The sequence below is a fragment of the Ictidomys tridecemlineatus genome, chromosome 4, assembly GCF_052094955.1.
Source record: "Ictidomys tridecemlineatus isolate mIctTri1 chromosome 4, mIctTri1.hap1, whole genome shotgun sequence".
NCBI classification, from domain to species: domain Eukaryota; kingdom Metazoa; phylum Chordata; class Mammalia; order Rodentia; family Sciuridae; genus Ictidomys; species Ictidomys tridecemlineatus.
The window spans coordinates 121,720,158-121,728,220 of record NC_135480.1 but is presented as its reverse complement, the minus strand read 5'-3'; the positions used below and the strand labels follow the sequence as shown (position 1 = coordinate 121,728,220).

Below are 8,063 nucleotides of genomic sequence, written 5' to 3'. Positions count from 1 at the left end.
CACTTTTTCTTGGGCTGACAACTCTCAAAATAACTGCAATGTGGTGCCAAGGTGAGTGATAGAGTCCCTGAAAAGGGAAGGGTAATACACACACACCACACAAGCACACACACAATCATAACCTTATTCATTCCCACTAATTCACACATCACATACAGAGTCACAAAAACAGTTCATGAACACAGATACACATACATACAATACCTAAATATATATTCGAACATCTCCAAAATGTACAGGAGCTGCAGATGCACATTCTCATATAAGCAAACTCCAGCTACATGTCCTCAAGCACACATAGCCATATTTGTGCACGCACATTCTCCCAGTCCAGACATGAAAATGCTAACTTTAGTCTCCATAACTGTAAACGTTCCCAACCTCTACAGGAACCTGGATAGTTGTTGATTATAAATTCAGAGGCCAGACTAAGCTCCAGGATTACCCAAGAGAAAATGAAAAGGTAGAAGGCCAGCCGAATTCTGTCATCTTCCTGTCACAGGAAGCTAGGGGCAAGGAGACCCTACCTGCCAAATGAGCAGTGCACACACTTTAACCTGGAACCTTCAGTGAGGGGGCCTCCTAGCTCCTAGAGAATATTAGGGCATGAAAGAAAATCTTTATGGCCCCAAACTGAACCCCTCCCCTTTACAGAAAGCTAGGCCCCCTTTGGCATCCTTTTTTACATCAACCCCGCCAACAGGTCTCCTCATCTCCAGGAGCTTGTCTTTCCTTCAAGATCTCCTCACTGAGACCCACATACCTCTTCCTCCACGAAATGAGATCCCACCCAGACACCTCAAGTTATAACCCCCACCTGGAGGATCCTCATGCTGCATCCGCCCCTGCACACACGGTAAAGACACAAGAGGTATCCCCTTACCTCCAGCCCCACAACCGCAAAACTCACAGGCCACACCTCCAGCCCTAAAGAGGAAGATGCCCACCCTGGGTGAGCCTGCCTCTTATGTGGTGATTCCCGTTGCCAAACAGTCCTCTTCAGAAGCCGCTGTCCCCCAACCCAAGGCGACTTCACCCTCCCTGAGAGGCTCCCAGCTCCTACCTCTTTTGGTTTGGGTCCCTTAGTGGATGGCTCTGAGCTTTAGTGGAACAGGCTCCTGCATTCCAGCTTCAACAGTATTGACTCCTGCACTCCTGCTGCTCCTGTGGTCTGGAGGCGGAGGCGGTGGGTCCTGCGTTGTAGACACGGGGACTGTGTCGGCATTGGCTCCTGAGCTTGGCGGCGGTGGCAGCGGCGCTCTGGCGTCCTGAAATCGTGGCACCTGTGGCTTTGGCTCACACTTAATTGGGTAGGAGAAGCTCCTCGGATCCTGCATCTCCTGTGCTCTGGAGGCTGCAGTGGCTCCTGCGCTCCAGCGGTTACGGGTGCTGTGGTGGTAACAGCAGTGCAGGCTACTGAGTTCTGGAGGCAGCGAAGAAGAAGTTGGCTCCAACACTCTGGATGCAACAATGCCACGTTGGCTCCTGAGCTCTGACGACAGTGAGGGCCTAGGACGCTATGGGTAAAGAGCAAGTGCTCTACCCTCACTTCCGTTTTCCCCTCAGGGGGCGTGGTGGCAGGAGCAATTCATAAATTTGAACCAGGGGTTGCTGCTTTTTCCAAACCCTTATCAGCATAAATGTGAATCGATAGCGTTGACCTAAGAGGTATATATACCGCTAGCTGAGCGCTCTCAACTGGAGAGAGAGGTGGTGGGGGATGTTTTTAGGTAGTTTTCCTCTTTGGAATTCAGAAGCCAGTAGCCCTGTGAAAGAAAATCGGTGGTGAGCTTCTGCAGTCGCTGGAACTCTGGTGGGCAGAGTCTCCTATTAAGATCAGCTTGGATGCAGAGGCCTGCCACTTCCTAGAAACCCACCCGACAAGACAAGGAGAAAACTCAACTTTTACTACCCTGAGGTATGTGTGCTTCTTCATATAAATTAATATAAGTGAGGTTATATTTTCTTTACCTATAATTTCACAATCTCTTTTCTTGTATGTGTGTGCATTCACACGTCTATATATTTATACAAACTCATATATGGCTTTTTTTTACACATATGGACTCTTTCTTTACATACCATTCAGCAACCATGTTACTTAGCAGCATAACTTGGATATCTTTCTATATCAATACACATGGATCTACTGTAAACATTTTTAAACTTCTAAAAAAATATATCATAAGAATGAAAGAGTGTAGAAATCACCCCCTACCTTGTAATTTTAATCCCCAAACCACCACTGGTTTTTTATGCCTCAATTAGTATTTCCCATTTTCAGACTTTACACAAATGGGAATCCTGCAGGATGTTATTTTTGTGTCTGCTCTCATATTCAACATTACATGTGTACATGTCATTTATTAGTTTGGTTTTTCTCATTCAAATTGATATCACATTATTTTGTAAATGCATACAGAATGTACATGTCTCTTTTAGAAGATATTAGAGTTGTATTCAGACTGAAAATATCATAAAATGGTTTCTGGGAACATTCTGGGACTTGTCTTTTTGAGAACATACTTACATATTTCTGTTGGGTCTACACCTAGATATGGAATTTATGGGTAGTGGAGTATCCATATATTTAATTTTAGTATAGATTTCCAGAAAGGGTTTTGGAATAATCATAGCAATTTATGCTCTCATAGTAGCGAATTACTACATAGTTTTAAAGGCCTACAGATTTACTTTATATAGAGATATCATAATTTATTTCATGTTGATTTTTGTCCACTTTTATTAGTATAAATAGCTTTCCAGTAAAAATATTTAGATGTGTATAGACTTTTGTTTATTCATGTAAGTGTATCTATAAGTATATTATTGAGATAAAATGTGTAAAGTTTGAAAAAATACTTTTAAAGTTCACTGAGAGAAACGTTTTTTCCCAAAACAAAATTAGTTAATAACATTTTATAAAAGATGAATAAAATTACTTTATAAAAACTATAATCATTTAAAATTATAGCCCTGATACAGAAGAGAGCATATGTCACTAAATAGGAAAGATGATGTTTCAAACAGAAAAATTGAAATTGTTGAGTATTTAAAGCACAGGGAAGATTACTCTGGTTAGAAGAGCCTGAGAAGTTCCTGATGTTGAACAGAAGGCAGCTACTATGCCCCTAAGCTGGGATGGGAATGCCAGAGTCTAAGGGTAGAGGAATCAGGTAGAAGGTAGAATGTCTAATCAGGTACAGGAGCCAGAGAAAAATGTAACCTCTGCCTAAGACATCACTTGAGGCAGCATGAGGGTGGATGTTTTTCGCCCTCACACCAGTGCCTCCTCCTGGAAGTGCTGGGAACAGTTTAATAAGGCAGCATGGAAAACAGTCTTTATAGGTCAACCTCCTTAAGACAGCAGCAAAGCAGCAGAAGGTCAAGAATGGACCAATGGATGAACTACAGAATATGTAATAACAGAAAATCAGGGGAGATGAGAGGAACAGTAAAAGTGGCTGGAATTGTTGTTAACTATAATGCATATAAGGTTCAATTGGTTTTCATGTTATTTTACAGGCTAGAATAAATTACATGGGTATGACATAGTTAAATGAAAAAAACTGAAGCCTATATAAAAAAGAAACAATGTAAATTTTCTGAAGGATGATTCACAGTGCGTAAAGCAACTGAAAAAGTCTAAATAATTGTCAGTCTAAATTGAAAAACATTGTATAAAATATTAGAATTAAGGAACACATAGCAAAGACAGAAATTTACTGCTACACATATGAAAAAGTGTGAATACTCTTAGTTTATACAGGTAGACTTATAAATAAATGGAAATGGGCAAGAATATCAACATATACTTCATAAAAAGATAACAAAACAGAAGACATAGATAATATGATGTCCAAATTTCTAATGACCAAACTAATCCAAACGTATATATATATATATATATATATATATATATATATATATATATACACTTTTTAAACTGTAAAATATTCTATGACCTGACCACAGTTTGTGAAAAATAGTGTAAGCTACAGAGATCAATGGACTAATGTAAAGTGATTGAACATATATATATATATATATATATATATATATATATATATATATATATATTAAAGAGAGAGTGAGAGAGAGAGAAAATTTTTTAATATTTATTTTTTAGTTTTCGGCAGACACAACATCTTTTTTTTATGTGGGGCTAAGGATCGAACCTGGACTGCATGCATGCCAGGCAAGCGCGCTACTGCTTGAGCCACATCCCCAGCCCTTAAATATATTTTTTGAGAAATACTTAGTGATAAAAGATAATGTTCTTGATATTGTAAAATGCAAACTTTAGGATTCAAATTATTTTGAGTTCAGATTTTGTTATGAAATAAAGCAGCCTATAAATACAACTGAATAGAGCAGAGTAGAATTGAATAAAATAGAATACTATAAGGAATACAGTGATATTTTTAAAGTTAAACAAAAAGATCCCTTATAGGTCGTGGAATTAGAACAACTTTATTTAATTGTACATTTCTTCATTTTTCCACTAATCTGTAATGAAGCTTTATAATAAAAAATAGTAACACACATCAATTAAGTGATAGCATGAGATGGAGGGGCACAAAGAATTCCAGAAGGGATACTTGCAAAGAAGGAGAGATTTACACATATAGGCTGAATGGAAAAGAGCCAGTGGAGAAGAACAATTTGAAGATTAAAGGGATGAAGGGGACAGTCTTTGAGAAAACAAATTGTGCTTTTGAGCAATAAAGATTTAGATAGGATGGTACAAGAAAAATGCCTGTGTCAGTAGGAGAAACAAACCTTGAAGGAGTTCACACTCTTACCTTGATTTTCACTGTTTTTCAGCAGTATCTGATGATAGCGATCAATGAATGGTGGGTTGACAGAGAATCTTAGAAGTTCTGGACAATTGCTGAAGAGAAGGAGAGGTAGTGACTTGCTGAGGACAGGAAGGGTTGATGGGTTTTCCTAAGATATTAGATCACAGATCTTAGATTTGTTTCCTACACTTATGTGGGATTTTTCATAAAGAATACCAAATTTTAGGAATTGAGGCACTGAAAGTTTGGAATAGTCTTTCCTTGAAATCTAGCAAAGAGGACACAATTTAAAAGATGAAAAATTAGTAAGTTGAAGATTTATAGGAACTGAAGACTGCTGGAATGTAGGCTGGGCAGAAAAGTGGTGAGTCATGAGATGCTTGGAAACAAGGGAATCAGATCAACTGAAGCAGATTATGGCAGTGGAGTTAAACAGAAGTGGGAATATTTTCTCTGACTTCACTGACCACCCACAGCCTCTGAAACTAACTCTGGGCATTCACCTTGGTCTGCCTTGCATTTTTTTTTAACTTTCAAATTTAATTACAGCAAACATAAATAATTAGGACAAATAGCAACAAGGCTGTGGCCTGCAGCCTGGATTCAAGTTCTGCAAGTTGTGCTGTGTTCCACAAAGGCCTCTCCTTGCCCAAGAATTGAAAGGGTTCAAAAAGCCCACTGGGACCTCCTTCCAGCACCTTTTTCTGGGGTAGGAGATTCTGGAATGAGGCTCACCAGCTCTTCAGTAGAACCTCTGATTTGTTAACAATGTCCTCCAGCTATTAGCAAAAAGCAGAAAACCTCTGCCCCTAGGAGCCCACTGCTGCCCAGACTCCCTAAAGGGTAGGGCTCTGTTCCTCAAGCCATACTTTTTCATACCAATTTCCTGTCCAAGATACCTGGGCTCTTACCAACAGACCACCTCCCTTGCTCCTATCCACAGCCCAATGGAGATTTTTAGATGAATGTTCTTTATCTGACCTGACTCTAATCCCACCTTTTAGTCATTTCAGGATCACCTTAGGAGCTAAGTCTCAGCTCAAGGCTTGGGAGCCCCTTAGGATGAATGAGAGATTTGGTTATTTCCTATGTTGACATCCTTCTCTGAAGCCTTGGTTTCACTATGTGCACTGCCTGAACTGGTTAGAAACATCTTGTCCAGTCGCTTGAGTGACTCCAGCAGATAGTTCTGGAAGGCGGTGAGGGAAGCATAGATGGCAGACCCTTCAAAGCCATGGGTGATGAGGCTAAAGTGTGTCAGGCGACTTTGCACTCCAGGCTCCTGGATGAGTGCTGGGTGGCTGTTGCCCAATGGGGAGCAATCCTGAGACATCAAGTCCGCAAACTACTAGCAGATCTTCTTGGAGACCAGCAGCATGCTCTGTGGCTGCGCAGTTTCCTGGGGTCAGCATGCTGTCAGCACAGGTAATCAGCGGCTGCTTTGGCTGGGAACTCAGTCTCACAGATGTAGCCAAAGTCTTGATTCAGGTGCACAGCCTCTCCCTCCACCAGTGAGGTCAGCAGTGTCACATTGGCAGCCTTCCTATAGCCTGCTGGCAGGTTGAGCCAATCTTCTCTAGCCTTTCCTGTAGACACGACCCCCATTCTTTGACTTGACTCTGCGGAGGACGCCCCCCAGGAGGGAGGCGTTGAGGCACTCAGGAGGTTAGAGTCACAACTGTACTTCCCCCATGGTCACCTTATACTTGGATGTTGAGCTGAGCAATGAAAGCCGTCCAGACAGGGAGCAGAAGACCTCACTGGGGCTGGTGATGCTGCCAACCAGGCTGTCTTTGGCCAATGAGAGGGCCAAAACTGCTGCTGGCTTTGGAGGGGATGGGGCCTTTCTTTATCACAGACTGGTCCAGAAGGTTCATTCCCAGCTCATCCATGGCCTGCAGATCTTCCAGGCCACATGGCAGAGCTAGCCCAGGAAGATGGAGTGGTGCCTCAGTTGGCCATACATACAATTGGCCAGACTGTGCATACCATCAGCGAGGCTGTGCAGTAGCTGGGGCACTGCAGCGGTGTAGTCATGGCACAAGCCAAGAGGCAGCTCCAGAAAGCCTGTGGAGGTTGTGGCTGCGCCAGGGGTGTCAGGCCGCTGTATGGGTCCCCGGCTGTTAGACCAGGACGCAAGAAAAGAGCACTGACTCCAATTAAAATCAAGTTAAAGCAAGCTTATTATTTCGACCCGCCAGGCTGCCTCTCCCTCCCAAAATGGTGGGAACAAGACAGCAACCCCAGTTTTCCTGAAGCCCAGCTTTATAGCCCAGAAAGTTACACAAAGGGGGCTTACAGAAACAGAACTCTGACAAGCATCACACTAATTAATGGTAGTTTACATTTTTTGCTGGCCCCAACATCAGAATTTATGAGGACCTCAGAGAGGGTCGTTGTCTGGCCAGGGAAGGCCAATATATATGAGGTGTCACTAAGTTTCAGAGAGGACTGCTATCTGGTCAGAGAGCCAGGCATGGGGGAATTCAAGGCATGGGCAGGCATTCCAAGCAGGTTCAGAATTTGCAGTAATTTATAGTAAAGCCGAAATTATCTTTTCATGGCTTTGTGGCAAGATGGCTCCCAATTTTAAGAAAAGATCAGGTTGGGTTTATAATGGCCAGGTGGGGAAAGGCGGCACAGGCATTGAGCGCGTGGTCCTGGGGCAGTGGTGGATGCCAGGTGCCCTAGGGCAGTGGTGGCTGAAGTAGGGAAGCGGGAAGTAGGGAGCAGCTGTGGCTGCTGGCCTGTGGTAGAGCGGTGGCGCAGGTCCTTAGGCTGCTTGGGGCACAGACGACAGATGGGCCCCACCAGACGCTGCGCACCATCAGGGTGCTCCATGGCGGAGTAAGTGTGCACCGGTATGAGGCAGGTAGTGCGGAGTGTGAGACATGGTAGCAGCAGAGCTCTCGCCCAATGGTGAGCGCTGTGGGAAGAGGGGTGGGAATCGGACACAGCTAGCTTGGGTGACAGCACCTCACCTGGGTACCACCCAGCCCTGAGCCCAGCCTGCGTAAAGTTCTCACCTGTGAGTACCCTGAAGCTTGTCCAAGGAAGCAGAAAGGACCTGCCGCTGATGGCACTTGAAAAAGTCTGTCAACGGGTACCCAGCGCCTGCCCCCCTCCCTCTAAGAGCAGCCTGCTCCTTGCATTCCAGGTATAGTGGGCTGCCTTGCATTTCAGTGAGTATGTGTGTGAGCATGTACATATGTTTTACCATGCTCAACTCCTGTAGTGGCTGTCCATCACTGAGGCTCCTAC

The 8,063-nt window shown here is 43.5% G+C and overlaps 1 pseudogene; it reads right to left on the bottom strand.

Annotated features, from left to right (window-relative positions):
- Nucleotides 1-1,082: 1,082 nt before the first annotated feature.
- Nucleotides 1,083-7,661, bottom strand: LOC101964095 (transcription factor AP-2-epsilon pseudogene; annotated as a pseudogene).
- Between the last annotated feature and the right edge of the window lie 402 nt (nt 7,662-8,063).